This window comes from Taudactylus pleione, unplaced genomic scaffold (assembly GCF_031769625.1).
Source record: "Taudactylus pleione unplaced genomic scaffold, aTauple2 ptg000967l, whole genome shotgun sequence".
NCBI lineage: Eukaryota > Metazoa > Chordata > Amphibia > Anura > Myobatrachidae > Taudactylus > Taudactylus pleione.
Genome location: NW_028285368.1, coordinates 10,761,448 through 10,787,500, shown reverse-complemented (window position 1 = coordinate 10,787,500; position 26,053 = coordinate 10,761,448). Strand labels below are relative to the sequence as shown.

General features: G+C 37.3%; 4 non-coding genes and 85 pseudogenes across 4 annotated transcripts; all 89 read left to right on the top strand.

Annotated features, from left to right (window-relative positions):
- Positions 1 to 113: 113 nt before the first annotated feature.
- Positions 114 to 232, top strand: LOC148463384 (5S ribosomal RNA; annotated as a pseudogene).
- Positions 233 to 582: 350 nt separating this feature from the next.
- On the top strand, positions 583 to 701 carry LOC148463383 (5S ribosomal RNA). The gene has a single exon (XR_015874470.1). It is a non-coding gene; the product is annotated as a 5S ribosomal RNA (ribosomal RNA).
- A 327-nt stretch (positions 702 to 1,028) lies between these two features.
- LOC148463382 (5S ribosomal RNA) lies at positions 1,029 to 1,147 on the top strand (annotated as a pseudogene).
- A 115-nt stretch (positions 1,148 to 1,262) lies between these two features.
- LOC148463381 (5S ribosomal RNA) lies at positions 1,263 to 1,381 on the top strand (annotated as a pseudogene).
- Positions 1,382 to 1,497: 116 nt separating this feature from the next.
- On the top strand, positions 1,498 to 1,616 carry LOC148463380 (5S ribosomal RNA; annotated as a pseudogene).
- Positions 1,617 to 1,732: 116 nt separating this feature from the next.
- On the top strand, positions 1,733 to 1,851 carry LOC148463379 (5S ribosomal RNA; annotated as a pseudogene).
- A 350-nt stretch (positions 1,852 to 2,201) lies between these two features.
- On the top strand, positions 2,202 to 2,320 carry LOC148463378 (5S ribosomal RNA; annotated as a pseudogene).
- Positions 2,321 to 2,436: 116 nt separating this feature from the next.
- On the top strand, positions 2,437 to 2,555 carry LOC148463377 (5S ribosomal RNA; annotated as a pseudogene).
- Positions 2,556 to 2,671: 116 nt separating this feature from the next.
- LOC148463376 (5S ribosomal RNA) lies at positions 2,672 to 2,790 on the top strand (annotated as a pseudogene).
- Positions 2,791 to 2,906: 116 nt separating this feature from the next.
- Positions 2,907 to 3,025, top strand: LOC148463375 (5S ribosomal RNA; annotated as a pseudogene).
- Positions 3,026 to 3,141: 116 nt separating this feature from the next.
- LOC148463374 (5S ribosomal RNA) lies at positions 3,142 to 3,260 on the top strand (annotated as a pseudogene).
- Positions 3,261 to 3,375: 115 nt separating this feature from the next.
- On the top strand, positions 3,376 to 3,494 carry LOC148463373 (5S ribosomal RNA; annotated as a pseudogene).
- Positions 3,495 to 3,845: 351 nt separating this feature from the next.
- On the top strand, positions 3,846 to 3,964 carry LOC148463372 (5S ribosomal RNA; annotated as a pseudogene).
- Positions 3,965 to 4,080: 116 nt separating this feature from the next.
- LOC148463371 (5S ribosomal RNA) lies at positions 4,081 to 4,199 on the top strand (annotated as a pseudogene).
- Positions 4,200 to 4,315: 116 nt separating this feature from the next.
- LOC148463370 (5S ribosomal RNA) lies at positions 4,316 to 4,434 on the top strand (annotated as a pseudogene).
- A 115-nt stretch (positions 4,435 to 4,549) lies between these two features.
- Positions 4,550 to 4,668, top strand: LOC148463369 (5S ribosomal RNA; annotated as a pseudogene).
- Positions 4,669 to 4,784: 116 nt separating this feature from the next.
- On the top strand, positions 4,785 to 4,903 carry LOC148463368 (5S ribosomal RNA; annotated as a pseudogene).
- Positions 4,904 to 5,019: 116 nt separating this feature from the next.
- LOC148463367 (5S ribosomal RNA) lies at positions 5,020 to 5,138 on the top strand (annotated as a pseudogene).
- Positions 5,139 to 5,253: 115 nt separating this feature from the next.
- LOC148463366 (5S ribosomal RNA) lies at positions 5,254 to 5,372 on the top strand (annotated as a pseudogene).
- Positions 5,373 to 5,723: 351 nt separating this feature from the next.
- Positions 5,724 to 5,842, top strand: LOC148463365 (5S ribosomal RNA; annotated as a pseudogene).
- A 116-nt stretch (positions 5,843 to 5,958) lies between these two features.
- On the top strand, positions 5,959 to 6,077 carry LOC148463364 (5S ribosomal RNA; annotated as a pseudogene).
- Positions 6,078 to 6,193: 116 nt separating this feature from the next.
- On the top strand, positions 6,194 to 6,312 carry LOC148463363 (5S ribosomal RNA; annotated as a pseudogene).
- A 116-nt stretch (positions 6,313 to 6,428) lies between these two features.
- LOC148463362 (5S ribosomal RNA) lies at positions 6,429 to 6,547 on the top strand (annotated as a pseudogene).
- Positions 6,548 to 6,663: 116 nt separating this feature from the next.
- LOC148463361 (5S ribosomal RNA) lies at positions 6,664 to 6,782 on the top strand (annotated as a pseudogene).
- Positions 6,783 to 6,897: 115 nt separating this feature from the next.
- On the top strand, positions 6,898 to 7,016 carry LOC148463360 (5S ribosomal RNA; annotated as a pseudogene).
- A 351-nt stretch (positions 7,017 to 7,367) lies between these two features.
- LOC148463359 (5S ribosomal RNA) lies at positions 7,368 to 7,486 on the top strand (annotated as a pseudogene).
- A 116-nt stretch (positions 7,487 to 7,602) lies between these two features.
- Positions 7,603 to 7,721, top strand: LOC148463358 (5S ribosomal RNA; annotated as a pseudogene).
- A 116-nt stretch (positions 7,722 to 7,837) lies between these two features.
- Positions 7,838 to 7,956, top strand: LOC148463357 (5S ribosomal RNA; annotated as a pseudogene).
- A 116-nt stretch (positions 7,957 to 8,072) lies between these two features.
- LOC148463356 (5S ribosomal RNA) lies at positions 8,073 to 8,191 on the top strand (annotated as a pseudogene).
- A 350-nt stretch (positions 8,192 to 8,541) lies between these two features.
- LOC148463355 (5S ribosomal RNA) lies at positions 8,542 to 8,660 on the top strand. The gene has a single exon (XR_015874469.1). It is a non-coding gene; the product is annotated as a 5S ribosomal RNA (ribosomal RNA).
- Positions 8,661 to 8,999: 339 nt separating this feature from the next.
- LOC148463354 (5S ribosomal RNA) lies at positions 9,000 to 9,118 on the top strand (annotated as a pseudogene).
- A 115-nt stretch (positions 9,119 to 9,233) lies between these two features.
- On the top strand, positions 9,234 to 9,352 carry LOC148463353 (5S ribosomal RNA; annotated as a pseudogene).
- Positions 9,353 to 9,468: 116 nt separating this feature from the next.
- On the top strand, positions 9,469 to 9,587 carry LOC148463352 (5S ribosomal RNA; annotated as a pseudogene).
- Positions 9,588 to 9,703: 116 nt separating this feature from the next.
- Positions 9,704 to 9,822, top strand: LOC148463351 (5S ribosomal RNA; annotated as a pseudogene).
- Positions 9,823 to 9,937: 115 nt separating this feature from the next.
- Positions 9,938 to 10,056, top strand: LOC148463350 (5S ribosomal RNA; annotated as a pseudogene).
- A 351-nt stretch (positions 10,057 to 10,407) lies between these two features.
- On the top strand, positions 10,408 to 10,526 carry LOC148463349 (5S ribosomal RNA; annotated as a pseudogene).
- A 116-nt stretch (positions 10,527 to 10,642) lies between these two features.
- On the top strand, positions 10,643 to 10,761 carry LOC148463348 (5S ribosomal RNA; annotated as a pseudogene).
- Positions 10,762 to 10,877: 116 nt separating this feature from the next.
- LOC148463347 (5S ribosomal RNA) lies at positions 10,878 to 10,996 on the top strand (annotated as a pseudogene).
- A 115-nt stretch (positions 10,997 to 11,111) lies between these two features.
- Positions 11,112 to 11,230, top strand: LOC148463346 (5S ribosomal RNA; annotated as a pseudogene).
- A 116-nt stretch (positions 11,231 to 11,346) lies between these two features.
- LOC148463345 (5S ribosomal RNA) lies at positions 11,347 to 11,465 on the top strand (annotated as a pseudogene).
- A 116-nt stretch (positions 11,466 to 11,581) lies between these two features.
- On the top strand, positions 11,582 to 11,700 carry LOC148463344 (5S ribosomal RNA; annotated as a pseudogene).
- Positions 11,701 to 11,815: 115 nt separating this feature from the next.
- LOC148463343 (5S ribosomal RNA) lies at positions 11,816 to 11,934 on the top strand (annotated as a pseudogene).
- A 351-nt stretch (positions 11,935 to 12,285) lies between these two features.
- Positions 12,286 to 12,404, top strand: LOC148463342 (5S ribosomal RNA; annotated as a pseudogene).
- A 116-nt stretch (positions 12,405 to 12,520) lies between these two features.
- Positions 12,521 to 12,639, top strand: LOC148463341 (5S ribosomal RNA; annotated as a pseudogene).
- A 116-nt stretch (positions 12,640 to 12,755) lies between these two features.
- On the top strand, positions 12,756 to 12,874 carry LOC148463340 (5S ribosomal RNA; annotated as a pseudogene).
- A 116-nt stretch (positions 12,875 to 12,990) lies between these two features.
- Positions 12,991 to 13,109, top strand: LOC148463339 (5S ribosomal RNA; annotated as a pseudogene).
- Positions 13,110 to 13,225: 116 nt separating this feature from the next.
- LOC148463338 (5S ribosomal RNA) lies at positions 13,226 to 13,344 on the top strand (annotated as a pseudogene).
- Positions 13,345 to 13,459: 115 nt separating this feature from the next.
- On the top strand, positions 13,460 to 13,578 carry LOC148463337 (5S ribosomal RNA; annotated as a pseudogene).
- A 351-nt stretch (positions 13,579 to 13,929) lies between these two features.
- LOC148463336 (5S ribosomal RNA) lies at positions 13,930 to 14,048 on the top strand (annotated as a pseudogene).
- A 116-nt stretch (positions 14,049 to 14,164) lies between these two features.
- LOC148463335 (5S ribosomal RNA) lies at positions 14,165 to 14,283 on the top strand (annotated as a pseudogene).
- A 116-nt stretch (positions 14,284 to 14,399) lies between these two features.
- LOC148463334 (5S ribosomal RNA) lies at positions 14,400 to 14,518 on the top strand (annotated as a pseudogene).
- A 116-nt stretch (positions 14,519 to 14,634) lies between these two features.
- Positions 14,635 to 14,753, top strand: LOC148463333 (5S ribosomal RNA; annotated as a pseudogene).
- A 350-nt stretch (positions 14,754 to 15,103) lies between these two features.
- LOC148463332 (5S ribosomal RNA) lies at positions 15,104 to 15,222 on the top strand. Its single transcript, XR_015874468.1, has one exon. It is a non-coding gene; the product is annotated as a 5S ribosomal RNA (ribosomal RNA).
- Positions 15,223 to 15,561: 339 nt separating this feature from the next.
- On the top strand, positions 15,562 to 15,680 carry LOC148463331 (5S ribosomal RNA; annotated as a pseudogene).
- Positions 15,681 to 15,795: 115 nt separating this feature from the next.
- On the top strand, positions 15,796 to 15,914 carry LOC148463330 (5S ribosomal RNA; annotated as a pseudogene).
- Positions 15,915 to 16,030: 116 nt separating this feature from the next.
- On the top strand, positions 16,031 to 16,149 carry LOC148463329 (5S ribosomal RNA; annotated as a pseudogene).
- Positions 16,150 to 16,500: 351 nt separating this feature from the next.
- Positions 16,501 to 16,619, top strand: LOC148463328 (5S ribosomal RNA; annotated as a pseudogene).
- A 116-nt stretch (positions 16,620 to 16,735) lies between these two features.
- Positions 16,736 to 16,854, top strand: LOC148463327 (5S ribosomal RNA; annotated as a pseudogene).
- A 116-nt stretch (positions 16,855 to 16,970) lies between these two features.
- Positions 16,971 to 17,089, top strand: LOC148463326 (5S ribosomal RNA; annotated as a pseudogene).
- Positions 17,090 to 17,205: 116 nt separating this feature from the next.
- LOC148463325 (5S ribosomal RNA) lies at positions 17,206 to 17,324 on the top strand (annotated as a pseudogene).
- A 115-nt stretch (positions 17,325 to 17,439) lies between these two features.
- LOC148463324 (5S ribosomal RNA) lies at positions 17,440 to 17,558 on the top strand (annotated as a pseudogene).
- Positions 17,559 to 17,674: 116 nt separating this feature from the next.
- Positions 17,675 to 17,793, top strand: LOC148463323 (5S ribosomal RNA; annotated as a pseudogene).
- Positions 17,794 to 17,909: 116 nt separating this feature from the next.
- Positions 17,910 to 18,028, top strand: LOC148463322 (5S ribosomal RNA; annotated as a pseudogene).
- Positions 18,029 to 18,143: 115 nt separating this feature from the next.
- Positions 18,144 to 18,262, top strand: LOC148463321 (5S ribosomal RNA; annotated as a pseudogene).
- Positions 18,263 to 18,613: 351 nt separating this feature from the next.
- On the top strand, positions 18,614 to 18,732 carry LOC148463320 (5S ribosomal RNA; annotated as a pseudogene).
- A 116-nt stretch (positions 18,733 to 18,848) lies between these two features.
- On the top strand, positions 18,849 to 18,967 carry LOC148463319 (5S ribosomal RNA; annotated as a pseudogene).
- A 351-nt stretch (positions 18,968 to 19,318) lies between these two features.
- On the top strand, positions 19,319 to 19,437 carry LOC148463318 (5S ribosomal RNA; annotated as a pseudogene).
- A 116-nt stretch (positions 19,438 to 19,553) lies between these two features.
- LOC148463317 (5S ribosomal RNA) lies at positions 19,554 to 19,672 on the top strand (annotated as a pseudogene).
- Positions 19,673 to 19,787: 115 nt separating this feature from the next.
- On the top strand, positions 19,788 to 19,906 carry LOC148463316 (5S ribosomal RNA; annotated as a pseudogene).
- A 351-nt stretch (positions 19,907 to 20,257) lies between these two features.
- LOC148463315 (5S ribosomal RNA) lies at positions 20,258 to 20,376 on the top strand (annotated as a pseudogene).
- A 116-nt stretch (positions 20,377 to 20,492) lies between these two features.
- On the top strand, positions 20,493 to 20,611 carry LOC148463314 (5S ribosomal RNA; annotated as a pseudogene).
- Positions 20,612 to 20,727: 116 nt separating this feature from the next.
- LOC148463313 (5S ribosomal RNA) lies at positions 20,728 to 20,846 on the top strand (annotated as a pseudogene).
- Positions 20,847 to 20,962: 116 nt separating this feature from the next.
- LOC148463312 (5S ribosomal RNA) lies at positions 20,963 to 21,081 on the top strand (annotated as a pseudogene).
- Positions 21,082 to 21,197: 116 nt separating this feature from the next.
- On the top strand, positions 21,198 to 21,316 carry LOC148463311 (5S ribosomal RNA; annotated as a pseudogene).
- A 350-nt stretch (positions 21,317 to 21,666) lies between these two features.
- Positions 21,667 to 21,785, top strand: LOC148463310 (5S ribosomal RNA). Its single transcript, XR_015874467.1, has one exon. It is a non-coding gene; the product is annotated as a 5S ribosomal RNA (ribosomal RNA).
- Positions 21,786 to 22,124: 339 nt separating this feature from the next.
- LOC148463309 (5S ribosomal RNA) lies at positions 22,125 to 22,243 on the top strand (annotated as a pseudogene).
- A 115-nt stretch (positions 22,244 to 22,358) lies between these two features.
- On the top strand, positions 22,359 to 22,477 carry LOC148463308 (5S ribosomal RNA; annotated as a pseudogene).
- Positions 22,478 to 22,593: 116 nt separating this feature from the next.
- Positions 22,594 to 22,712, top strand: LOC148463307 (5S ribosomal RNA; annotated as a pseudogene).
- Positions 22,713 to 22,828: 116 nt separating this feature from the next.
- LOC148463306 (5S ribosomal RNA) lies at positions 22,829 to 22,947 on the top strand (annotated as a pseudogene).
- Positions 22,948 to 23,062: 115 nt separating this feature from the next.
- Positions 23,063 to 23,181, top strand: LOC148463305 (5S ribosomal RNA; annotated as a pseudogene).
- A 351-nt stretch (positions 23,182 to 23,532) lies between these two features.
- Positions 23,533 to 23,651, top strand: LOC148463304 (5S ribosomal RNA; annotated as a pseudogene).
- Positions 23,652 to 23,767: 116 nt separating this feature from the next.
- Positions 23,768 to 23,886, top strand: LOC148463303 (5S ribosomal RNA; annotated as a pseudogene).
- A 115-nt stretch (positions 23,887 to 24,001) lies between these two features.
- LOC148463302 (5S ribosomal RNA) lies at positions 24,002 to 24,120 on the top strand (annotated as a pseudogene).
- Positions 24,121 to 24,236: 116 nt separating this feature from the next.
- LOC148463301 (5S ribosomal RNA) lies at positions 24,237 to 24,355 on the top strand (annotated as a pseudogene).
- A 115-nt stretch (positions 24,356 to 24,470) lies between these two features.
- LOC148463300 (5S ribosomal RNA) lies at positions 24,471 to 24,589 on the top strand (annotated as a pseudogene).
- Positions 24,590 to 24,940: 351 nt separating this feature from the next.
- Positions 24,941 to 25,059, top strand: LOC148463299 (5S ribosomal RNA; annotated as a pseudogene).
- A 116-nt stretch (positions 25,060 to 25,175) lies between these two features.
- Positions 25,176 to 25,294, top strand: LOC148463298 (5S ribosomal RNA; annotated as a pseudogene).
- Positions 25,295 to 25,645: 351 nt separating this feature from the next.
- Positions 25,646 to 25,764, top strand: LOC148463297 (5S ribosomal RNA; annotated as a pseudogene).
- Positions 25,765 to 25,880: 116 nt separating this feature from the next.
- LOC148463296 (5S ribosomal RNA) lies at positions 25,881 to 25,999 on the top strand (annotated as a pseudogene).
- The last annotated feature ends 54 nt before the right edge of the window (positions 26,000 to 26,053 follow it).

The window sequence follows — 26,053 nt, the reverse complement described above, 5'->3', positions numbered from 1 at the left end:
TAATGCAGCCATAACATTCTTTTCTATTACATTTTACATTTAATTTTTTCAACTTATCAATGAATTTACTTGAGTTAAGAAGTAAAAGAGGTATAAAGTTAATGTTTTTGAGCACCTACAGCCAAACCACACTGGATATGCCCAGTCTCGTCTGATCTTGAAAGCTATGCAGTGTTGGGCCTGGTTAGTACTTGGATGGGAGACCACCTGGGAATACCAGGTGCTGTAGGTAATTTTATATAGCCATAACATTCTTTTCTGTTACATTTTACATTACATTTTTTCAACTTAGCAATGAATTTACTTGAGTTAAGAAGTAAAAGAGGTCTAAAGTTAATGTTTTTCAGCACCTATAGCCAAACCACACTGGACATGGCCAATGTTGCCTGATCTTGGAAGCTATGCAGTGTTGGGCATGGTTAGTACTTGGATGGGAATCCACCTGGGAATACCAGGTGCTGTAGGTAATTTTATACTGCCATAACAGTCTTTTCTATTACATTTTTCATTTAATTTTTTCAACTTATCAATGAATTTACTTGAGTTAAGAAGTAATAGAGGTCTAAAGTTAAGGCTTTTATCACCTACAGCCAAACCACACTGGACATGCCCAATCTCGTCTGATCTTGGAAACTATGCAGTGTTGGGCCTGGTTAGTACTTGGATGGGAGACCACCTGGGAATACCAGGTGCTGTAGGTAATTTTATATAGCCATAACATTCTTTTCTATTACATTTTGTCAACTTAGCAATGAATTTACTTGATTTAAGAAGTAAAAGAGGTCTAAAGTTAATATTTTTCAGAACCTATAGCCAAACCACACTGGACATGGCCAATGTTGTCTGATCTTGGAAGCTATGCAGTGTTGGGCATGGTTAGTACTTGGATGGGAATACCAGGTGCAATAGGTAATTTTATACTGCTATAACATTCTTTTCTATTACATTTTACATTTAATTTTTTCAACTTATCAATGAATTTACTTGAGTTAAGAAGTAATAGAGGTCTAAAGTTAATGTTTTTGAGCACCTACAGCCAAACCACACTGGACATGCCCAATCTCGTCTGATCTTGGAAGCTATGCAGTGTTGGGCCTGGATAGTACTTGGATGGGAGACCACCTGGGAATACCAGGAGCTGTAGGTAATTTTATACTGCCATAACATTCTTTTCTATTACATTTTACATTTCATTTTTCAACTTATCATTGAATTTACTTGAGTTAAGAAGTAAAAGAGGTCTAAAGTTAATGTTTTTGAGCACCTACAGCCAAACCACACTGGACATGCCCAATCTCATCTGAACTTGGAAGCTTTGCAATGTTGGGCCTGGTTAGAACTTGGATGGGAGACCACCTGGGAATACCAGGTGCAGTAGGAAATTTTAAACTGCCATAACATTCTTTTCTATTACATTTTAAATTAAATTTTTTCAACTTTTCAATGAATTTACTTGAGTTAAGAAGTAATAGAGGTCTAAAGTTAATGTTTATGAGCACCTACAGCCAAACCACACTGGACATGCCCAATCTTGTCTGATCTTGGAAGCTATGCAGTGTTGGGCCTGGTTAGTACTTGGATTGGAGACCACCTGGGAATACCAGGTGCTGTAGGTAATTTTATGCAGCCTTAACATTCTTTTCTATTACATTTTACATTTAATTTTTTCAACTTATCAAAGAATTTACTTGAGTTAAGAAGTAAAAGAGGTCTAAAGTTAATGTTTTTGAGCACCTACAGCCATACCACACTGGACATGCCCAATCTCGTCTGATCTTGGAAGCTATGCAGTGTTGGACCTGGTTAGTATTTGGACAGGAGACCACCTAGGAATCCCAGGTGCTGTAGGTAATTTTATACTGCCATAACAGTCTTTTCTATTACATTTTACATTTAATTTTTTCAACTTATCAATGAATTTACTTGAGTTAAGAAGTAATAGAGGTCTAAAGTTAAGGCTTTTAGCACCTCCAGCCAAACCACACTGTACATGCCCAATCTCATCTGATCTTGGATGCTATGCCGTGTTGGGCATGGGAAGTACTTGGATGGGAGAACACCTGGGAATACCAGGTGCTGTACATCATTTTATACTGCCATAACAGTCTTTTCTATTACATTTTACATTTAATTTTTTCAACTTATCAATGAATTTACTTGAGTTAAGAAGTAATAGAGGTCTAAAGTTAATGCTTTTGAGCATCTACAGTCTAACCACACTGGATATGCCCAATCTCGTCTGATCGTAGAAGCTATGCAGTGTTGGGCCTGGTTAGTACTTGGATGGGAGACCCCCTGGGAATACCAGGTGCTGTAGGTAATTTAATGCAGCCATAACATTCTTTTCTATTACATTTTACATTTAATTTTTTCAACTTATCAATGAATTTACTTGAGTTAAGAAGTAAAAGAGGTATAAAGTTAATGTTTTTGAGCACCTACAGCCAAACCACACTGGACATGCCCAATCTCGTCTGATCTTGGAAGCTATGCAGTGTTGGACCTGGTTAATACTTGGATGGGAGACCACCTAGGAATCCGAGGTGCTGTAGGTAATTTTATGCAGCCATAACATTCTTTTCTATTACATTTTACATTACATTATTTCAACTTATCAATGAATTTACTTTAGTTAAGAAGTAATAGAGGTCTAAAGTTAATGCTTTTGAGAACCTACAGCCAAATCACAGTGGACATGCCCAATCCTGTCTGATCTTGGTAGCTATGCAGTGTTGGGCCTGGTTTGTACTTGGATGGGAGACCACCAGGGAATACCAGGTGCTATAGGTAATTTTAGACAGCCAAAACATTCTGTTCTATTACATTTTACATTTCATTTTTTCAACTTATCAATGAATTTACTTGAGTTAAGAAGTAAAAGAGGTCTAAAGTTAATGTTTTTGAGCACCTACAGCCAAACCACACTGGACATGCCCAATCTCGTCAGATCTTAGTAGCTATGCAGTGTTGGGCCTGGTTAGTACTTGGACGGGAGACCACCTGGGAATACCAGGTGCTGTAGGTAATTTTATACTGCCATAACATTCTTTTCTATTACATTTTACATTTAATTTTTTCAACTTATCAATGAATTTATTTGAGTTAAGAAGTAATAGAGGTCTAAAGTTAATGTTTTTGAGCACCTACAGCCCAACCACAGTGGACATGCCCAATCTCGTCTGATCTTGGAAACTATGCAGTGTTGGGCCTGGTTAGTACTTGGATGGGAGACCACCTGGGAATACCAGGAGCTGTAGGTAATTTTATACTGCCATAACATTCTTTTCTATTACATTTTACATTTAATTTTTCAACTTATCATTGAATTTACTTGAGTTAAGAAGTAAAAGAGGCCTAAAGTTAATGTTTTTGAGCACCTACAGCCAAACCACACTGGACATGCCCAATCTCGTCTGATCTTGGAAGCTATGCAGTGTTGGGCCTGGTTAGTACTTGGATGGGAGACCACCTGGGGATACCAGGTGCTGTACGAAATTATATACTGCCATAACATTCATTTCTATTACATTTTACATTTAATTTTTTCAACTTATCAATGAATTTCCTTGAGTTAAGAAGTAATAGAGGTCTAAAGTTAATACTTTTGAGCACCTACAGCCAATCCACACTGGACATGCCAAATCTTGTCTTATCTTGGTAGCTATGCAGTGTTGGGCCTGGTCAATACTTGGATGGGAGACCACCTGGGAAAACCAGGTGCAGTAGGTGATTTTATACTGCCATAACATTCTTTTCTATTACATTTTACATTTAATTTTTTCAACTTATCAATGAATTTACTTGAGTTAAGAAGTAATAGAGGTCTAAAGTTAATGTTTTTGAGCACCTACAGCCAAACCACACTGGACATGCCCAATCTCGTCTGATCTTGGAAGCTATGCAGTGTTGGGACTGATTAGTACTTGGATGGGAGACTACCTAGGAATCCCAGGTGCTGTAGGTAATTTTATACTGCCATAACATTCTTTTCTATTACATTTTACATTTAATTTTTTCAACTTATCAATGAATTTACTTGTGTTAAGAAGTAATAGCGGTCTAAATTTAATACATTTGAGCACCTACAACCCAACCACAGTGGACATGCCCAATCTCGTCTGATCTTGGAAGCTATGCAGTGTTGGGCCTGGTTAGTACTTGGATGGGAGACCACCTGGGAATACCAGGAGCTGTAGGTAATTTTATACTGCCATAACATTCTTTTCTATTACATTTTACATTACATTTTTTCAACTTATCAATGAATTTACTTGAGTTAAGAAGTAAAAGAGGTCTAAAGTTAATGTTTTTGAGCGCCTACAGCCAAACCACACTGGACATGCCCAATCTTGTCTGATCTTGGAAGCTATGCAGTTTTGGGCCTGGTTAGAACTTGAATGGGAGACCACCTGGGAATACCAGGTGCTGTAGGTAATTTTATACTGCCATAACATTCTTTTCTATTAAATTTTAATTTAATTTTTTCAACTTATCAATAAATTTACTTGAGTTAAGAAGTAAAAGAGGTCTAAAGTTAATGTTTTTGAGCACCTACAGTCAAACCACACTGGACATGCCCAATCTCGTCTGATCTTGGAAGCTATGCAGTGTTAGGCCTGGTTAGTACTTGGATGGGAGACCACCTGGGAATACCATGTGCTGTAGGTAATTTTATACTGCCATAATATTCTTTTCTATTACATTTTAAATTAAATTTTTTCAACTTTTCAATGAATTTACTTGAGTTAAGAAGTAATAGAGGTCTAAAGTTAATGTTTATGAGCACCTACAGCCAAATCACACTGGACATGCCCAATCTTGTCTGATCTTGGAAGCTATGCAGTGTTGGGCCTGGTTAGTACTTGGATGGGAGACCTCCTGGGAATACCAGGTGGTGTAGGTAATTTTATGCAGCCTTAACATTCTTTTCTATTACATTTTACATTTAATTTTTTCAACTTATCAAAGAATTTACTTGAGTTAAGAAGTAAAAGAGGTCTAAAGTTAATGTTTTTGAGCACCTACAGCCATACCACACTGGACATGCCCAATCTCGTCTGATCTTGGAAGCTATGCAGTGTTGGACCTGGTTAGTATTTGGACAGGAGACCACCTAGGAATCCCAGGTGCTGTAGGTAATTTTATACTGCCATAACAGTCTTTTCTATTACATTTTACATTTAATTTTTTCAACTTATCAATGAATTTACTTGAGTTAAGAAGTAATAGAGGTCTAAAGTTAAGGCTTTTAGCACCTACAGCCAAACCACACTGTACATGCCCAATCTCGTCTGATCTTGGAAGCTATGCAGTGTTGGGTCTGGTAAGTACTTGGATGGGAAACCACCTAGGAATACCAGGTGCTGTTGGTAATATTATACTGCCATAACAGTCTTATCTATTACATTTTACATTTAATTTTTTCAAATTATCAATGAATTTACTTGAGTAAAGAAGTAAAAGAGGTCTAAAGTTAATGTTTTTGAGGGCCTACAGCTAAACCACACTGGACATGCCCAATCTCGTCTGATCTTGGATGCTATGCCGTGTTGGGCATGGGAAGTACTTGGATGGGAGAACACCTGGGAATACCAGGTGCTGTACATCATTTTATACTGCCATAACATTCTTTTCTATTACATTTTACATTTAATTTTTTCAACTTATCAATGAATTTACTTGAGTTAAGAAGTAATAGAGGTCTAAAGTTAATGCTTTTGAGCATCTACAGCCAAACCACACTGGATATGCCCAATCTCGTCTGATCGTAGAAGCTATGCAGTGTTGGGCCTGGTTAGTACTTGGATGGCAGACCCCCTGGGAATACCAGGTGCTGTAGGTAATTTAATGCAGCCATAACATTCTTTTCTATTACATTTTACATTTAATTTTTTCAACTTATCAATGAATTTACTTGAGTTAAGAAGTAAAAGAGGTATAAAGTTAATGTTTTTGAGCACCTACAGCCAAACCACACTGGACATGCCCAATCTCGTCTGATTTTGGAAACTATGCAGTGTTGGGCCTGGTTAGTACTTGGATGGGAGACCACCTAGGAATACCAGGTGCTGTAGGTAATTTTATGCAGCCATAACATTCTTTTCTATTACATTTTACATTACATTTTTTCAATTTATCAATGAATTTACTTTAGTTAAGAAGTAATAGAGGTCTAAAGTTAATGCTTTTGAGAAGCTACAGCCAAACCACAGTGGACATGCCCAATCCTGTCTGATCTTGGTAGCTATGCAGTGTTGGGCCTGATTTGTACTTGGATGGGAGACCACCAGCGAATACCAGGTGCTATAGGTAATTTTAGACAGCCAAAACATTCTGTTCTATTACATTTTACATTTCATTTTTTCAACTTATCAATGAATTTACTTGAGTTAAGAAGTAAAAGAGGTCAAAAGTTAATGTTTTTGAGCACCTACAGCCAAACCACACTGGACATGCCCAATCTCGTCTGATCTTAGTAGCTATGCAGTGTTGGGCCTGGTTAGTACTTGGATGGGAGACCACCTGGGAATTTCAGGTGCTGTAGGTAATTTTATACTGCCATAACATTCTTTTCTATTACATTTTACATTTAATTTTTTCAACTTATCAATTAATTTACTTGAGTTAAGAAGTAATAGAGGTCTAAAGTTAATGTTTTTGAGCACCTACAGCCCAACCACAGTGGACATGCCCAATCTCGTCTGATCTTGGAAACTATGCAGTGTTGGGCCTGGTTAGTACTTGGATGGGAGACCACCTGGGAATACCTGGAGCTGTAGGTAATTTTATACTGCCATAACATTCTTTTCTATTACATTTTACATTTAATTTTTCAACTTATCATTGAATTTACTTGAATTAAGAAGTAAAAGAGGTCTAAAGTTAATATTTTTGATCACCTACAGTCAAACCACACTGGACATGCCCAATCTCGTCTGATCTTGGAAGCTATGCAGTGTTGGGCCTGGTTAGTACTTGGATGGGAGACCACCTGGGGATACCAGGTGCTGTACGAAATTTTATACTGCCATAACATTCATTTCTATTACATTTTACATTTAATTTTTTCAACTTATCAATGAATTTCCTTGAGTTAAGAAGTAATAGAGGTCTAAAGTTAATACTTTTGAGCACCTACAGCCAATCCACACTGGACATGCCAAATCTTGTCTTATCTTGGTAGCTATGCAGTGTTGGGCCTGGTCAATACTTGGATGGGAGACCACCTGGGAAAACCAGGTGCAGTAGGTGATTTTATACTGCCATAACATTCTTTTCTATTACATTTTACATTAAATTTTTTCAACTTATCAATGAATTTACTTGAGTTAAGAAGTAATAGAGGTCTAAAGTTAATGTTTTTGAGCACCTACAGCCAAACCACACTGGACATGCCCAATCTCGTCTGATCTTGGAAGCTATGCAGTGTTGGGACTGATTAGTACTTGGATGGGAGACTACCTAGGAATCCCAGGTGCTGTAGGTAATTTTATACTGCCATAACATTCTTTTCTATTACATTTTACATTTAATTTTTTCAACTTATTAATGAATTTACTTGTGTTAAGAAGTAATAGCGGTCTAAATTTAATACATTTGAGCACCTACAACCCAACCACAGTGGACATGCCCAATCTCGTCTGATCTTGGAAGCTATGCAGTGTTGGGCCTGGTTAGTACTTGGATGGGAGACCACCTGGGAATACCAGGAGCTGTAGGTAATTTTATACTGCCATAACATTCTTTTCTATTACATTTTACATTACATTTTTTCAACTTATCAATGAATTTACTTGAGTTAAGAAGTAAAAGAGGTCTAAAGTTAATGTTTTTGAGCGCCTACAGCCAAACCACACTGGACATGCCCAATCTTGTCTGATCTTGGAAGCTATGCAGTGTTGGGCCTGGTTAGTACTTGGATGGGAAACCACCTGGGAATACCAGGTGCTGTAGGTAATTTAATGCAGCCATAACATTCTTTTCTATTACATTTTACATTTAATTTTTTCAACTTATCAATGAATTTACTTGAGTTAAGAAGTAAAAGAGGTATAAAGTTAATGTTTTTGAGCACCTACAGCCAAACCACACTGGATATGCCCAGTCTCGTCTGATCTTGAAAGCTATGCAGTGTTGGGCCTGGTTAGTACTTGGATGGGAGACCACCTGGGAATACCAGGTGCTGTAGGTAATTTTATATAGCCATAACATTCTTTTCTGTTACATTTTACATTACATTTTTTCAACTTAGCAATGAATTTACTTGAGTTAAGAAGTAAAAGAGGTCTAAAGTTAATATTTTTCAGCACCTATAGCCAAACCACACTGGACATGGCCAATGTTGCCTGATCTTGGAAGCTATGCAGTGTTGGGCATGGTTAGTACTTGGATGGGAATCCACCTGGGAATACCAGGTGCTGTAGGTAATTTTATACTGCCATAACAGTCTTTTCTATTACATTTTTCATTTAATTTTTTCAACTTATCAATGAATTTACTTGAGTTAAGAAGTAATAGAGGTCTAAAGTTAAGGCTTTTATCACCTACAGCCAAACCACACTGGACATGCCCAATCTCGTCTGATCTTGGAAACTATGCAGTGTTGGGCCTGGTTAGTACTTGGATGGGAGACCACCTGGGAATACCAGGTGCTGTAGGTAATTTTATATAGCCATAACATTCTTTTCTATTACATTTTGTCAACTTAGCAATGAATTTACTTGATTTAAGAAGTAAAAGAGGTCTAAAGTTAATATTTTTCAGAACCTATAGCCAAACCACACTGGACATGGCCAATGTTGTCTGATCTTGGAAGCTATGCAGTGTTGGGCATGGTTAGTACTTGGATGGGAATACACCTGGGAATACCAGGTGCAATAGGTAATTTTATACTGCTATAACATTCTTTTCTATTACATTTTACATTTAATTTTTTCAACTTATCAATGAATTTACTTGAGTTAAGAAGTAATAGAGGTCTAAAGTTAATGTTTTTGAGCACCTACAGCCAAACCACACTGGACATGCCCAATCTCGTCTGATCTTGGAAGCTATGCAGTGTTGGGCCTGGTTAGTACTTGGATGGGAGACCACCTGGGAATACCAGGAGCTGTAGGTAATTTTATACTGCCATAACATTCTTTTCTATTACATTTTACATTTCATTTTTCAACTTATCATTGAATTTACTTGAGTTAAGAAGTAAAAGAGGTCTAAAGTTAATGTTTTTGAGCACCTACAGCCAAACCACACTGGACATGCCCAATCTCATCTGAACTTGGAAGCTATGCAATGTTGGGCCTGGTTAGAACTTGGATGGGAGACCACCTGGGAATACCAGGTGCTGTAGGAAATTTTAAACTGCCATAACATTCTTTTCTATTACATTTTAAATTAAATTTTTTCAACTTTTCAATGAATTTACTTGAGTTAAGAAGTAATAGAGGTCTAAAGTTAATGTTTATGAGCACCTACAGCCAAACCACACTGGACATGCCCAATCTTGTCTGATCTTGGAAGCTATGCAGTGTTGGGCCTGGTTAGTACTTGGATTGGAGACCACCTGGGAATACCAGGTGCTGTAGGTAATTTTATGCAGCCTTAACATTCTTTTCTATTACATTTTACATTTAATTTTTTCAACTTATCAATGAATTTACTTGAGTTAAGAAGTTATAGAGGTCTAAAGTTAATGTTTTTGAGCACCTACAGCCCAACCACAGTGGACATGCCCAATCTCGTCTGATCTTGGAAACTATGCAGTGTTGGGCCTGGTTAGTACTTGGATGGGAGACCACCTGGGAATACCAGGAGCTGTAGGTAATTTTATACTGCCATAACATTCTTTTCTATTACATTTTACATTTAATTTTTCAACTTATCATTGAATTTACTTGAGTTAAGAAGTAAAAGAGGTCTAAAGTTAATGTTTTTGAGCACCTACAGCCAAACCACACTGGACATGCCCAATCTCGTCTGATCTTGGAAGCTATGCAGTGTTGGGCCTGGTTAGTACTTGGATGGGAGACCACCTGGGGATACCAGGTGCTGTACGAAATTATATACTGCCATAACATTCATTTCTATTACATTTTACATTTAATTTTTTCAACTTATCAATGAATTTCCTTGAGTTAAGAAGTAATAGAGGTCTAAAGTTAATACTTTTGAGCACCTACAGCCAATCCACACTGGACATGCCAAATCTTGTCTTATCTTGGTAGCTATGCAGTGTTGGGCCTGGTCAATACTTGGATGGGAGACCACCTGGGAAAACCAGGTGCAGTAGGTGATTTTATACTGCCATAACATTCTTTTCTATTACATTTTACATTTAATTTTTTCAACTTATCAATGAATTTACTTGAGTTAAGAAGTAATAGAGGTCTAAAGTTAATGTTTTTGAGCACCTACAGCCAAACCACACTGGACATGCCCAATCTCGTCTGATCTTGGAAGCTATGCAGTGTTGGGACTGATTAGTACTTGGATGGGAGACTACCTAGGAATCCCAGGTGCTGTAGGTAATTTTATACTGCCATAACATTCTTTTCTATTACATTTAACATTTAATTTTTTCAACTTATCAATGAATTTACTTGTGTTAAGAAGTAATAGCGGTCTAAATTTAATACATTTGAGCACCTACAACCCAACCACAGTGGACATGCCCAATCTCGTCTGATCTTGGAAGCTATGCAGTGTTGGGCCTGGTTAGTACTTGGATGGGAGACCACCTGGGAATACCAGGAGCTGTAGGTAATTTTATACTGCCATAACATTCTTTTCTATTACATTTTACATTACATTTTTTCAACTTATCAATGAATTTACTTGAGTTAAGAAGTAAAAGAGGTCTAAAGTTAATGTTTTTGAGCGCCTACAGCCAAACCACACTGGACATGCCCAATCTTGTCTGATCTTGGAAGCTATGCAGTTTTGGGCCTGGTTAGAACTTGAATGGGAGACCACCTGGGAATACCAGGTGCTGTAGGTAATTTTATACTGCCATAACATTCTTTTCTATTAAATTTTAATTTAATTTTTTCAACTTATCAATAAATTTACTTGAGTTAAGAAGTAAAAGAGGTCTAAAGTTAATGTTTTTGAGCACCTACAGTCAAACCACACTGGACATGCCCAATCTCGTCTGATCTTGGAAGCTATGCAGTGTTAGGCCTGGTTAGTACTTGGATGGGAGACCACCTGGGAATACCATGTGCTGTAGGTAATTTTATACTGCCATAACATTCTTTTCTATTACATTTTAAATTAAATTTTTTCAACTTTTCATTGAATTTACTTGAGTTAAGAAGTAATAGAGGTCTAAAGTTAATGTTTATGAGCACCTACAGCCAAATCACACTGGACATGCCCAATCTTGTCTGATCTTGGAAGCTATGCAGTGTTGGGCCTGGTTAGTACTTGGATGGGAGACCTCCTGGGAATACCAGGTGCTGTAGGTAATTTTATGCAGCCTTAACATTCTTTTCTATTACATTTTACATTTAATTTTTTCAACTTATCAAAGAATTTACTTGAGTTAAGAAGTAAAAGAGGTCTAAAGTTAATGTTTTTGAGCACCTACAGCCATACCACACTGGACATGCCCAATCTCGTCTGATCTTGGAAGCTATGCAGTGTTGGACCTGGTTAGTATTTGGACAGGAGACCACCTAGGAATCCCAGGTGCTGTAGGTAATTTTATACTGCCATAACAGTCTTTTCTATTACATTTTACATTTAATTTTTTCAACTTATCAATGAATTTACTTGAGTTAAGAAGTAATAGAGGTCTAAAGTTAAGGCTTTTAGCACCTACAGCCAAACCACACTGTACATGCCCAATCTCGTCTGATCTTGGAAGCTATGCAGTGTTGGGTCTGGTAAGTACTTTGATGGGAAACCACCTAGGAATACCAGGTGCTGTTGGTAATATTATACTGCCATAACAGTCTTATCTATTACATTTTACATTTAATTTTTTCAAATTATCAATGAATTTACTTGAGTAAAGAAGTAAAAGAGGTCTAAAGTTAATGTTTTTGAGGGCCTACAGCTAAACCACACTGGACATGCCCAATCTCGTCTGATCTTGGATGCTATGCCGTGTTGGGCATGGGAAGTACTTGGATGGGAGAACACCTGGGAATACCAGGTGCTGTACATCATTTTATACTGCCATAACATTCTTTTCTATTACATTTTACATTTAATTTTTTCAACTTATCAATGAATTTACTTGAGTTAAGAAGTAATAGAGGTCTAAAGTTAATGCTTTTGAGCATCTACAGCCAAACCACACTGGATATGCCCAATCTCGTCTGATCGTAGAAGCTATGCAGTGTTGGGCCTGGTTAGTACTTGGATGGCAGACCCCCTGGGAATACCAGGTGCTGTAGGTAATTTAATGCAGCCATAACATTCTTTTCTATTACATTTTACATTTAATTTTTTCAACTTATCAATGAATTTACTTGAGTTAAGAAGTAAAAGAGGTATAAAGTTAATGTTTTTGAGCACCTACAGCCAAACCACACTGGACATGCCCAATCTCGTCTGATTTTGGAAACTATGCAGTGTTGGGCCTGGTTAGTACTTGGATGGGAGACCACCTAGGAATACCAGGTGCTGTAGGTAATTTTATGCAGCCATAACATTCTTTTCTATTACATTTTACATTACATTTTTTCAATTTATCAATGAATTTACTTTAGTTAAGAAGTAATAGAGGTCTAAAGTTAATGCTTTTGAGAAGCTACAGCCAAACCACAGTGGACATGCCCAATCCTGTCTGATCTTGGTAGCTATGCAGTGTTGGGCCTGATTTGTACTTGGATGGGAGACCACCAGCGAATACCAGGTGCTATAGGTAATTTTAGACAGCCAAAACATTCTGTTCTATTACATTTTACATTTCATTTTTTCATCTTATCAATGAATTTACTTGAGTTAAGAAGTAAAAGAGGTCAAAAGTTAATGTTTTTGAGCACCTACAGCCAAACCACACTGGACATGCCCAATCTCGTCTGATCTTAGTAGCTATGCAGTGTTGGGCCTGGTTAGTACTTGGATGGGAGACCACCTGGGAATTCCAGGTGCTGTAGGTAATTTTATACTGCCATAACATTCTTTTCTATTACATTTTACATTTAATTTTTTCAACTTATCAATTAATTTACTTGAGTTAAGAAGTAATAGAGGTCTAAAGTTAATGTTTTTGAGCACCTACAGCCCAACCACAGTGGACATGCCCAATCTCGTCTGATCTTGGAAACTATGCAGTGTTGGGCCTGGTTAGTACTTGGATGGGAGACCACCTGGGAATACCTGGAGCTGTAGGTAATTTTATACTGCCATAACATTCTTTTCTATTACATTTTACATTTAATTTTTCAACTTATCATTGAATTTACTTGAATTAAGAAGTAAAAGAGGTCTAAAGTTAATATTTTTGATCACCTACAGTCAAACCACACTGGACATGCCCAATCTCGTCTGATCTTGGAAGCTATGCAGTGTTGGGCCTGGTTAGTACTTGGATGGGAGACCACCTGGGGATACCAGGTGCTGTACGAAATTTTATACTGCCATAACATTCATTTCTATTACATTTTACATTTAATTTTTTCAACTTATCAATGAATTTCCTTGAGTTAAGAAGTAATAGAGGTCTAAAGTTAATACTTTTGAGCACCTACAGCCAATCCACACTGGACATGCCAAATCTTGTCTTATCTTGGTAGCTATGCAGTGTTGGGCCTGGTCAATACTTGGATGGGAGACCACCTGGGAAAACCAGGTGCAGTAGGTGATTTTATACTGCCATAACATTCTTTTCTATTACATTTTACATTTAATTTTTTCAACTTATCAATGAATTTACTTGAGTTAAGAAGTAATAGAGGTCTAAAGTTAATGTTTTTGAGCACCTACAGCCAAACCACACTGGACATGCCCAATCTCGTCTGATCTTGGAAGCTATGCAGTGTTGGGACTGATTAGTACTTGGATGGGAGACTACCTAGGAATCCCAGGTGCTGTAGGTAATTTTATACTGCCATAACATTCTTTTCTATTACATTTTACATTTAATTTTTTCAACTTATTAATGAATTTACTTGTGTTAAGAAGTAATAGCGGTCTAAATTTAATACATTTGAGCACCTACAACCCAACCACAGTGGACATGCCCAATCTCGTCTGATCTTGGAAGCTATGCAGTGTTGGGCCTGGTTAGTACTTGGATGGGAGACCACCTGGGAATACCAGGAGCTGTAGGTAATTTTATACTGCCATAACATTCTTTTCTATTACATTTTACATTACATTTTTTCAACTTATCAATGAATTTACTTGAGTTAAGAAGTAAAAGAGGTCTAAAGTTAATGTTTTTGAGCGCCTACAGCCAAACCACACTGGACATGCCCAATCTTGTCTGATCTTGGAAGCTATGCAGTGTTGGGCCTGGTTAGTACTTGGATGGGAAACCACCTGGGAATACCAGGTGCTGTAGGTAATTTAATGCAGCCATAACATTCTTTTCTATTACATTTTACATTTAATTTTTTCAACTTATCAATGAATTTACTTGAGTTAAGAAGTAAAAGAGGTATAAAGTTAATGTTTTTGAGCACCTACAGCCAAACCACACTGGATATGCCCAGTCTCGTCTGATCTTGAAAGCTATGCAGTGTTGGGCCTGGTTAGTACTTGGATGGGAGACCACCTGGGAATACCAGGTGCTGTAGGTAATTTTATATAGCCATAACATTCTTTTCTGTTACATTTTACATTACATTTTTTCAACTTAGCAATGAATTTACTTGAGTTAAGAAGTAAAAGAGGTCTAAAGTTAATATTTTTCAGCACCTATAGCCAAACCACACTGGACATGGCCAATGTTGCCTGATCTTGGAAGCTATGCAGTGTTGGGCATGGTTAGTACTTGGATGGGAATCCACCTGGGAATACCAGGTGCTGTAGGTAATTTTATACTGCCATAACAGTCTTTTCTATTACATTTTTCATTTAATTTTTTCAACTTATCAATGAATTTACTTGAGTTAAGAAGTAATAGAGGTCTAAAGTTAAGGCTTTTATCACCTACAGCCAAACCACACTGGACATGCCCAATCTCGTCTGATCTTGGAAACTATGCAGTGTTGGGCCTGGTTAGTACTTGGATGGGAGACCACCTGGGAATACCAGGTGCTGTAGGTAATTTTATATAGCCATAACATTCTTTTCTATTACATTTTGTCAACTTAGCAATGAATTTACTTGATTTAAGAAGTAAAAGAGGTCTAAAGTTAATATTTTTCAGAACCTATAGCCAAACCACACTGGACATGGCCAATGTTGTCTGATCTTGGAAGCTATGCAGTGTTGGGCATGGTTAGTACTTGGATGGGAATACACCTGGGAATACCAGGTGCAATAGGTAATTTTATACTGCTATAACATTCTTTTCTATTACATTTTACATTTAATTTTTTCAACTTATCAATGAATTTACTTGAGTTAAGAAGTAATAGAGGTCTAAAGTTAATGTTTTTGAGCACCTACAGCCAAACCACACTGGACATGCCCAATCTCGTCTGATCTTGGAAGCTATGCAGTGTTGGGCCTGGTTAGTACTTGGATGGGAGACCACCTGGGAATACCAGGAGCTGTAGGTAATTTTATACTGCCATAACATTCTTTTCTATTACATTTTACATTTCATTTTTCAACTTATCATTGAATTTACTTGAGTTAAGAAGTAAAAGAGGTCTAAAGTTAATGTTTTTGAGCACCTACAGCCAAACCACACTGGACATGCCCAATCTCATCTGAACTTGGAAGCTATGCAATGTTGGGCCTGGTTAGAACTTGGATGGGAGACCACCTGGGAATACCAGGTGCTGTAGGAAATTTTAAACTGCCATAACATTCTTTTCTATTACATTTTAAATTAAATTTTTTCAACTTTTCAATGAATTTACTTGAGTTAAGAAGTAATAGAGGTCTAAAGTTAATGTTTATGAGCACCTACAGCCAAACCACACTGGACATGCCCAATCTTGTCTGATCTTGGAAGCTATGCAGTGTTGGGCCTGGTTAGTACTTGGATTGGAGACCACCTGGGAATACCAGGTGCTGTAGGTAATTTTATGCAGCCTTAACATTCTTTTCTATTACATTTTACATTTAATTTTTTCAACTTATCAATGAATTTACTTGAGTTAAGAAGTTATAGAGGTCTAAAGTTAATACTTTTGAGCACCTACAGCCAATCCACACTGGACATGCCAAATCTTGTCTTATCTTGGTAGCTATGCAGTGTTGGGCCTGGTCAATACTTGGATGGGAGACCACCTGGGAAAACCAGGTGCAGTAGGTGATTTTATACTGCCATAACATTCTTTTCTATTACATTTTACATTTAATTTTTTCAACTTATCAATGAATTTACTTGAGTTAAGAAGTAATAGAGGTCTAAAGTTAATGTTTTTGAGCACCTACAGCCAAACCACACTGGACATGCCCAATCTCGTCTGATCTTGGAAGCTATGCAGTGTTGGGACTGATTAGTACTTGGATGGGAGACTACCTAGGAATCCCAGGTGCTGTAGGTAATTTTATACTGCCATAACATTCTTTTCTATTACATTTTACATTTAATTTTTTCAACTTATCAATGAATTTACTTGTGTTAAGAAGTAATAGTGGTCTAAATTTAATACATTTGAGCACCTACAACCCAACCACAGTGGACATGCCCAATCTCGTCTGATCTTGGAAGCTGTGCAGTGTTGGGCCTGGTTAGTACTTGGATGGGAGACCACCTGGGAATACCAGGAGCTGTAGGTAATTTTATACTGCCATAACATTCTTTTCTATTACATTTTACATTACATTTTTTCAACTTATCAATGAATTTACTTGAGTTAAGAAGTAAAAGAGGTCTAAAGTTAATGTTTTTGAGCGCCTACAGCCAAACCACACTGGACATGCCCAATCTTGTCTGATCTTGGAAGCTATGCAGTGTTGGGCCTGGTTAGTACTTGGATTGGAGACCACCTGGGAATACCAGGTGCTGTAGGTAATTTTATGCAGCCTTAACATTCTTTTCTATTACATTTTACATTTAATTTTTTCAACTTATCAATGAATTTACTTGAGTTAAGAAGTAATAGAGGTCTAAAGTTAATGTTTTTGAGCACCTACAGCCCAACCAGAGTGGACATGCCCAATCTCGTCTGATCTTGGAAGCTATGCAGTGTTGGGCCTGGTTAGTACTTGGATGGGAGACCACCTGGGAATACCAGGTGCTGTAGGTAATTTTATACTGCCATAACATTCTTTTCTATTAAATTTTAATTTAATTTTTTCAACTTATCAATAAATTTACTTGAGTTAAGAAGTAAAAGAGGTCTAAAGTTAATGGTTTTGAGCACCTACAGTCAAACCACACTGGACATGCCCAATCTCGTCTGATCTTGGAAGCTATGCAGTGTTAGGCCTGGTTAGTACTTGGATGGGAGACCACCTGGGAATACCATGTGCTGTAGGTAATTTTATACTGCCATAACATTCTTTTCTATTACATATTAAATTAAATTTTTTCAACTTTTCAATGAATTTACTTGAGTTAAGAAGTAATAGAGGTCTAAAGTTAATGTTTATGAGCACCTACAGCCAAATCACACTGGACATGCCCAATCTTGTCTGATCTTGGAAGCTATGCAGTGTTGGGCCTGGTTAGTATTTGGATGGGAGACCTCCTGGGAATACCAGGTGCTGTAGGTAATTTTATGCAGCCTTAACATTCTTTTCTATTACATTTTACATTTAATTTTTTCAACTTATCAAAGAATTTACTTGAGTTAAGAAGTAAAAGAGGTCTAAAGTTAAAGTTTTTGAGCACCTACAGCCATACCACACTGGACATGCCCAATCTCGTCTGATCTTGGAAGCTATGCAGCGTTGGACCTGGTTAGTATTTGGACAGGAGACCACCTAGGAATCCCAGGTGCTGTAGGTAATTTTATACTGCCATAACAGTCTTTTCTATTACATTTTACATTTAATTTTTTCAACTTATCAATGAATTTACTTGAGTTAAGAAGTAATAGAGGTCTAAAGTTAAGGCTTTTAGCACCTACAGCCAAACCACACTGTACATGCCCAATCTCGTCTGATCTTGGAAGCTATGCAGTGTTGGGCCTGGTAAGTACTTTGATGGGAAACCACCTAGGAATACCAGGTGCAGTTGGTCATATTATACTGCCATAACAGTCTTATCTATTACATTTTACATTTAATTTTTTCAACTTATCAATGAATTTACTTGAGTAAAGAAGTAAAAGAGGTCTAAAGTTAATGTTTTTGAGGGCCTACAGCTAAACCACACTGGACATGCCCAATCTCGTCTGATCTTGGATGCTATGCCGTGTTGGGCATGGGAAGTACTTGGATGGGAGAACACCTGGGAATACCAGGTGCTGTACATCATTTTATACTGCCATAACATTCTTTTCTATTACATTTTACATTTAATTTTTTCAACTTATCAATGAATTTACTTGAGTTAAGAAGTAATAGAGGTCTAAAGTTAATGCTTTTGAGCATCTACAGCCAAACCACACTGGATATGCCCAATCTCGTCTGATCGTAGAAGCTATGCAGTGTTGGGCCTGGTTAGTACTTGGATGGCAGACCCCCTGGGAATACCAGGTGCTGTAGGTAATTTAATGCAGCCATAACATTCTTTTCTATTACATTTTACATTTAATTTTTTCAACTTATCAATGAATTTACTTGAGTTAAGAAGTAAAAGAGGTATAAAGTTAATGTTTTTGAGCACCTACAGCCAAACCACACTGGACATGCCCAATCTCGTCTGATCTTGGAAACTATGCAGTGTTGGGCCTGGTTAGTACTTGGATGGGAGACCACCTAGGAATACCAGGTGCTGTAGGTAATTTTATGCAGCCATAACATTCTTTTCTATTACATTTTACATTACATTTTTTCAATTTATCAATGAATTTACTTTAGTTAAGAAGTAATAGAGGTCTAAAGTTAATGCTTTTGAGAAGCTACAGCCAAACCACAGTGGACATGCCCAATCCTGTCTGTTCTTGGTAGCTATGCAGTGTTGGGCCTGATTTGTACTTGGATGGGAGACCACCAGGGAATACCAGGTGCTATAGGTAATTTTAGACAGCCAAAACATTCTGTTCTATTACATTTTACATTTCATTTTTTCAACTTATCAATGAATTTACTTGAGTTAAGAAGTAAAAGAGGTCTAAAGTTAATGTTTTTGAGCACCTACAGCCAAACCACACTGGACATGCCCAATCTCGTCTGATCTTAGTAGCTATGCAGTGTTGGGCCTGGTTAGTACTTGGACGGGAGACCACCTGGGAATTCCAGGTGCTGTAGGTAATTTTATACTGCCATAACATTCTTTTCTATTACATTTTACATTTAATTTTTTCAACTTATCAATGAATTTACTTGAGTTAAGAAGTAATAGAGGTCTAAAGTTAATGTTTTTGAGCACCTACAGCCCAACCACAGTGGACATGCCCTATCTCGTCTGATCTTGGAAACTATGCAGTGTTGGGCCTGGTTAGTACTTGGATGGGAGACCACCTGGGAATACCTGGAGCTGTAGGTAATTTTATACTGCCATAACATTCTTTTCTATTACATTTTACATTTAATTTTTCAACTTATCATTGAATTTACTTGAGTTAAGAAGTAAAAGAGGTCTAAAGTTAATGTTTCTGATCACCTACAGCCAAACCACACTGGACATGCCCAATCTCGTCTGATCTTGGAAGCTATGCAGTGTTGGGCCTGGTTAGTACTTGGATGGGAGACCACCTGGGGATACCAGGTGCTGTACGAAATTTTATACTGCCATAACATTCATTTCTATTACATTTTACATTTAATTTTTTCAACTTATCAATGAATTTCCTTGAGTTAAGAAGTAATAGAGGTCTAAAGTTAATACTTTTGAACACCTACAGCCAATCCACACTGAACATGCCAAATCTTGTCTTATCTTGGTAGCTATGCAGTGTTGGGCCTGGTCAATACTTGGATGGGAGACCACCTGGGAAAACCAGGTGCAGTAGGTGATTTTATACTGCCATAACATTCTTTTCTATTACATTTTACATTTAATTTTTTCAACTTATCAATGAATTTACTTGAGTTAAGAAGTAATAGAGGTCTAAATTTAATACATTTGAGCACCTACAACCCAACCACAGTGGACATGCCCAATCTCGTCTGATCTTGGAAGCTATGCAGTGTTGGGCCTGGTTAGTACTTGGATGGGAGACCACCTGGGAATACCAGGAGCTGTAGGTAATTTTATACTGCCATAACATTCTTTTCTATTACATTTTACATTACATTTTTTCAACTTATCAATTAATTTACTTGAGTTAAGAAGTAAAAGAGGTCTAAAGTTAATGTTTTTGAGCACCTACAGCCAAACCACACTGGACATGCCCAATCTCGTCTGATCTTGGAAGCTATGCAGTGTTGGGACTAATTAGTACTTGGATGGGAGACTACCTAGGAATCCCAGGTGCTGTAGGTAATTTTATACTGCCATAACATTCTTTTCTATTACATTTTACATTTAATTTTTTCAACTTATCAATGAATTTACTTGTGTTAAGAAGTAATAGCGGTCTAAATTTAATACATTTGAGCACCTACAACCCAACCACAGTGGACATGCCCAATCTCGTCTGATCTTGGAAGCTATGCAGTGTTGGGCCTGGTTAGTACTTGGATGGGAGACCACCTGGGAATACCAGGAGCTGTAGGTAATTTTATACTGCCATAACATTCTTTTCTATTACATTTTACATTACATTTTTTCAACTTATCAATTAATTTACTTGAGTTAAGAAGTAAAAGAGGTCTAAAGTTAATGTTTTTGAGCGCCTACAGCCAAACCACACTGGACATGCCCAATCTTGTCTGATCTTGGAAGCTATGCAGTGTTGGGCCTGGTTAGTACTTGGATGGGAAACCACCTGGGAATACCAGGTGCTGTAGGTAATTTAATGCTGCCATAACATTCTTTTCTATTACATTTTACATTTAATTTTTTCAACTTATCAATGAATTTACTTGAGTTAAGAAGTAAAAGAGGTATAAAGTTAATGTTTTTGAGCACCTACAGCCAAACCACACTGGATATGCCCAGTCTCGTCTGATCTTGAAAGCTATGCAGTGTTGGGCCTGGTTAGTACTTGGATGGGAGACCACCTGGGAATACCAGGTGCTGTAGGTAATTTTATATAGCCATAACATTCTTTTCTGTTACATTTTACATTACATTTTTTCAACTTAGCAATGAATTTACTTGAGTTAAGAAGTAAAAGAGGTCTAAAGTTAATATTTTTCAGCACCTATAGCCAAACCACACTGGACATGGCCAATGTTGCCTGATCTTGGAAGCTATGCAGTGTTGGGCATGGTTAGTACTTGGATGGGAATCCACCTGGGAATACCAGGTGCTGTAGGTAATTTTATACTGCCATAACAGTCTTTTCTATTACATTTTTCATTTAATTTTTTCAACTTATCAATGAATTTACTTGAGTTAAGAAGTAATAGAGGTCTAAAGTTAAGGCTTTTATCACCTACAGCCAAACCACACTGGACATGCCCAATCTCGTCTGATCTTGGAAACTATGCAGTGTTGGGCCTGGTTAGTACTTGGATGGGAGACCACCTGGGAATACCAGGTGCTGTAGGTAATTTTATATAGCCATAACATTCTTTTCTATTACATTTTGTCAACTTAGCAATGAATTTACTTGATTTAAGAAGTAAAAGAGGTCTAAAGTTAATATTTTTCAGAACCTATAGCCAAACCACACTGGACATGGCCAATGTTGTCTGATCTTGGAAGCTATGCAGTGTTGGGCATGGTTAGTACTTGGATGGGAATACACCTGGGAATACCAGGTGCAATAGGTAATTTTATACTGCTATAACATTCTTTTCTATTACATTTTACATTTAATTTTTTCAACTTATCAATGAATTTACTTGAGTTAAGGAGTAATAGAGGTCTAAAGTTAATGTTTTTGAGCACCTACAGCCAAACCACACTGGACATGCCCAATCTCGTCTGATCTTGGAAGCTATGCAGTGTTGGGCCTGGTTAGTACTTGGATGGGAGACCACCTGGGAATACCAGGAGCTGTAGGTAATTTTATACTGCCATAACATTCTTTTCTATTACATTTTACATTTCATTTTTCAACTTATCATTGAATTTACTTGAGTTAAGAAGTAAAAGAGGTCTAAAGTTAATGTTTTTGAGCACCTACAGCCAAACCACACTGGACATGCCCAATCTCATCTGAACTTGGAAGCTATGCAATGTTGGGCCTGGTTAGAACTTGGATGGGAGACCACCTGGGAATACCAGGTGCTGTAGGAAATTTTAAACTGCCATAACATTCTTTTCTATTACATTTTAAATTAAATTTTTTCAACTTTTCAATGAATTTACTTGAGTTAAGAAGTAATAGAGGTCTAAAGTTAATGTTTATGAGCACCTACAGCCAAACCACACTGGACATGCCCAATCTTGTCTGATCTTGGAAGCTATGCAGTGTTGGGCCTGGTTAGTACTTGGATTGGAGACCACCTGGGAATACCAGGTGCTGTAGGTAATTTTATGCAGCCTTAACATTCTTTTCTATTACATTTTACATTAAATTTTTTCAACTTATCAAAGAATTTACTTGAGTTAAGAAGTAAAAGAGGTCTAAAGTTAATGTTTTTGAGCACCTACAGCCATACCACACTGGACATGCCCAATCTCGTCTGATCTTGGAAGCTATGCAGTGTTGGACCTGGTTAGTATTTGGACAGGAGACCACCTAGGAATCCCAGGTGCTGTAGGTAATTTTATACTGCCATAACAGTCTTTTCTATTACATTATACATTTAATTTTTTCAACTTATCAATGAATTTACTTGAGTTAAGAAGTAATAGAGGTCTAAAGTTAAGGCTTTTAGCACCTCCAGCCAAACCACACTGTACATGCCCAATCTCATCTGATCTTGGAAGCTATGCAGTGTTGGGCCTGGTAAGTACTTGGATGGGAAACCACCTAAGAATACCAGGTGCTGTTGGTAATATTATACTGCCATAACAGTCTTATCAATTACATTTTACATTTAATTTTTTCAAATTATCAATGAATTTACTTGAGTAAAGAAGTAAAAGAGGTCTAAAGTTAATGTTTTTGAGGGCCTACAGCTAAACCACACTGGACATGCCCAATCTCGTCTGATCTTGGATGCTATGCCGTGTTGGGCATGGGAAGTACTTGGATGGGAGAACACCTGGGAATACCAGGTGCTGTACATCATTTTATACTGCCATAACAGTCTTTTCTATTACATTTTACATTTAATTTTTTCAACTTATCAATGAATTTACTTGAGTTAAGAAGTAATAGAGGTCTAAAGTTAATGCTTTTGAGCATCTACAGTCTAACCACACTGGATATGCCCAATCTCGTCTGATCGTTGAAGCTATGCAGTGTTGGGCCTGGTTAGTACTTGGATGGGAGACCCCCTGGGAATACCAGGTGCTGTAGGTAATTTAATGCAGCCATAACATTCTTTTCTATTACATTTTACATTTAATTTTTTCAACTTATCATTGAATTTACTTGAGTTAAGAAGTAAAAGAGGTCTAAAGTTAATGTTTTTGATCACCTACAGCCAAACCACACTGGACATGCCCAATCTCGTCTGATCTTGGAAGCTATGCAGTGTTGGGCCTGGTTAGTACTTGGATGGGAGACCACCTGGGAATACCTGGAGCTGTAGGTAATTTTATACTGCCATAACATTCTTTTCTATTACATTTTACATTTAATTTTTCAACTTATCATTGAATTTACTTGAGTTAAGAAGTAAAAGAGGTCTAAAGTTAATGTTTTTGATCACCTACAGCCAAACCACACTGGACATGCCCAATCTCGTCTGATCTTGGAAGCTATGCAGTGTTGGGCCTGGTTAGTACTTGGATGGGAGACCACCTGGAGATACCAGGTGCTGTACGAAATTTTATACTGCCATAACATTCATTTCTATTACATTTTACATTTAATTTTTTCAACTTATCAAAGAATTTACTTGAGTTAAGAAGTAAAAGAGGTCTAAAGTTAATGTTTTTGAGCACCTACAGCCATACCACACTGGACATGCCCAATCTCGTCTGATCTTGGAAGCTATGCAGTGTTGGACCTGGTTAGTATTTGGACAGGAGACCACCTAGGAATCCCAGGTGCTGTAGGTAATTTTATACTGCCATAACAGTCTTTTCTATTACATTTTACATTTAATTTTTTCAACTTATCAATGAATTTACTTGAGTTAAGAAGTAATAGAGGTCTAAAGTTAAGGCTTTTAGCACCTCCAGCCAAACGACACTGTACATGCCCAATCTCGTCTGATCTTGGAAGCTATGCAGTGTTGGGCCTGGTAAGTACTTGGATGGGAAACCACCTAGGAATACCAGGTGCTGTTGGTAATATTATACTGCCATAACAGTCTTATCTATTACATTTTACATTTAATTTTTTCAAATTATCAATGAATTTACTTGAGTAAAGAAGTAAAAGAGGTCTAAAGTTAATGTTTTTGAGGGCCTACAGCTAAACCACACTGGACATGCGCAATCTCGTCTGATCTTGGATGCTATGCCGTGTTGGGCATGGGAAGTACTTGGATGGGAGAACACCTGGGAATACCAGGTGATGTACATCGTTTTATACTGCCATAACATTCTTTTCTATTACATTTTACATTTAATTTTTTCAACTTATCAATGAATTTACTTGAGTTAAGAAGTAATAGAGGTCTAAAGTTAATGCTTTTGAGCATCTACAGCCAAACCACACTGGATATGCCCAATCTCGTCTGATCGTAGAAGCTATGCAGTGTTGGGCCTGGTTAGTACTTGGACTGGAGACCACCTGGGAATACCAGGTGCTGTAGGTAATTTTATATAGCCAGAACATTATTTTCTATTACATTTTACATTACATTTTTTCAACTTATCAATGAATTTCCTTGAGTTAAGAAGTAATAGAGGTCTAAAGTTAATGCTTTTGAGCACCTACAGCCAATCCACACTGGACATAACCTATCTCATCTGATCTTGGTAGCTATGCAGTGTTGAGCCTGGTCAGTACTTGGATGGGAGACCACCTGGGAAAACCAGGTGCAGTAGGTAATTTTATACTGCCATAACATTCTTTTCTATTACATTTTACATTTAATTTTTTCAACTTATCAATGAATTTACTTGAGTTAAGAAGTAATAGAGGTCTAAAGTTAATACTTTTGAGTACCTACAGCCAATCCACACTGGACATGCCAAATCTTGTCTTATCTTGGTAGCTATGCAGTGTTGGGCCTGGTCAATACTTGGATGGGAGACCACCTGGGAAAACCAGGTGCAGTAGGTGATTTTATACTGCCATAACATTCTTTTCTATTACATTTTACATTTAATTTTTTCAACTTATCAATGAATTTACTTGAGTTAAGAAGTAATAGAGGTCTAAAGTTAATGTTTTTGAGCACCTACAGCCAAACCACACTGGACATGCCCAATCTCGTCTGATCTTGGAAGCTATGCAGTGTTGGGACTGATTAGTACTTGGATGGGAGACTACCTAGGAATCCCAGGTGCTGTAGGTAATTTTATACTGCCATAACATTCTTTTCTATTACATTTTACATTTAATTTTTTCAACTTATCAATGAATTTACTTGTGTTAAGAAGTAATAGCGGTCTAAATTTAATACTTTTGAGCACCTACAACCCAACCACAGTGGACATGCCCAATCTCGTCTGATCTTGGAAGCTATGCAGTGTTGGGCCTGGTTAGTACTTGGATGGGAGACCACCTGGGAAAACCAGGAGCTGTAGGTAATTTTATACTGCCATAACATTCTTTTCTATTACATTTTACATTACATTTTTTCA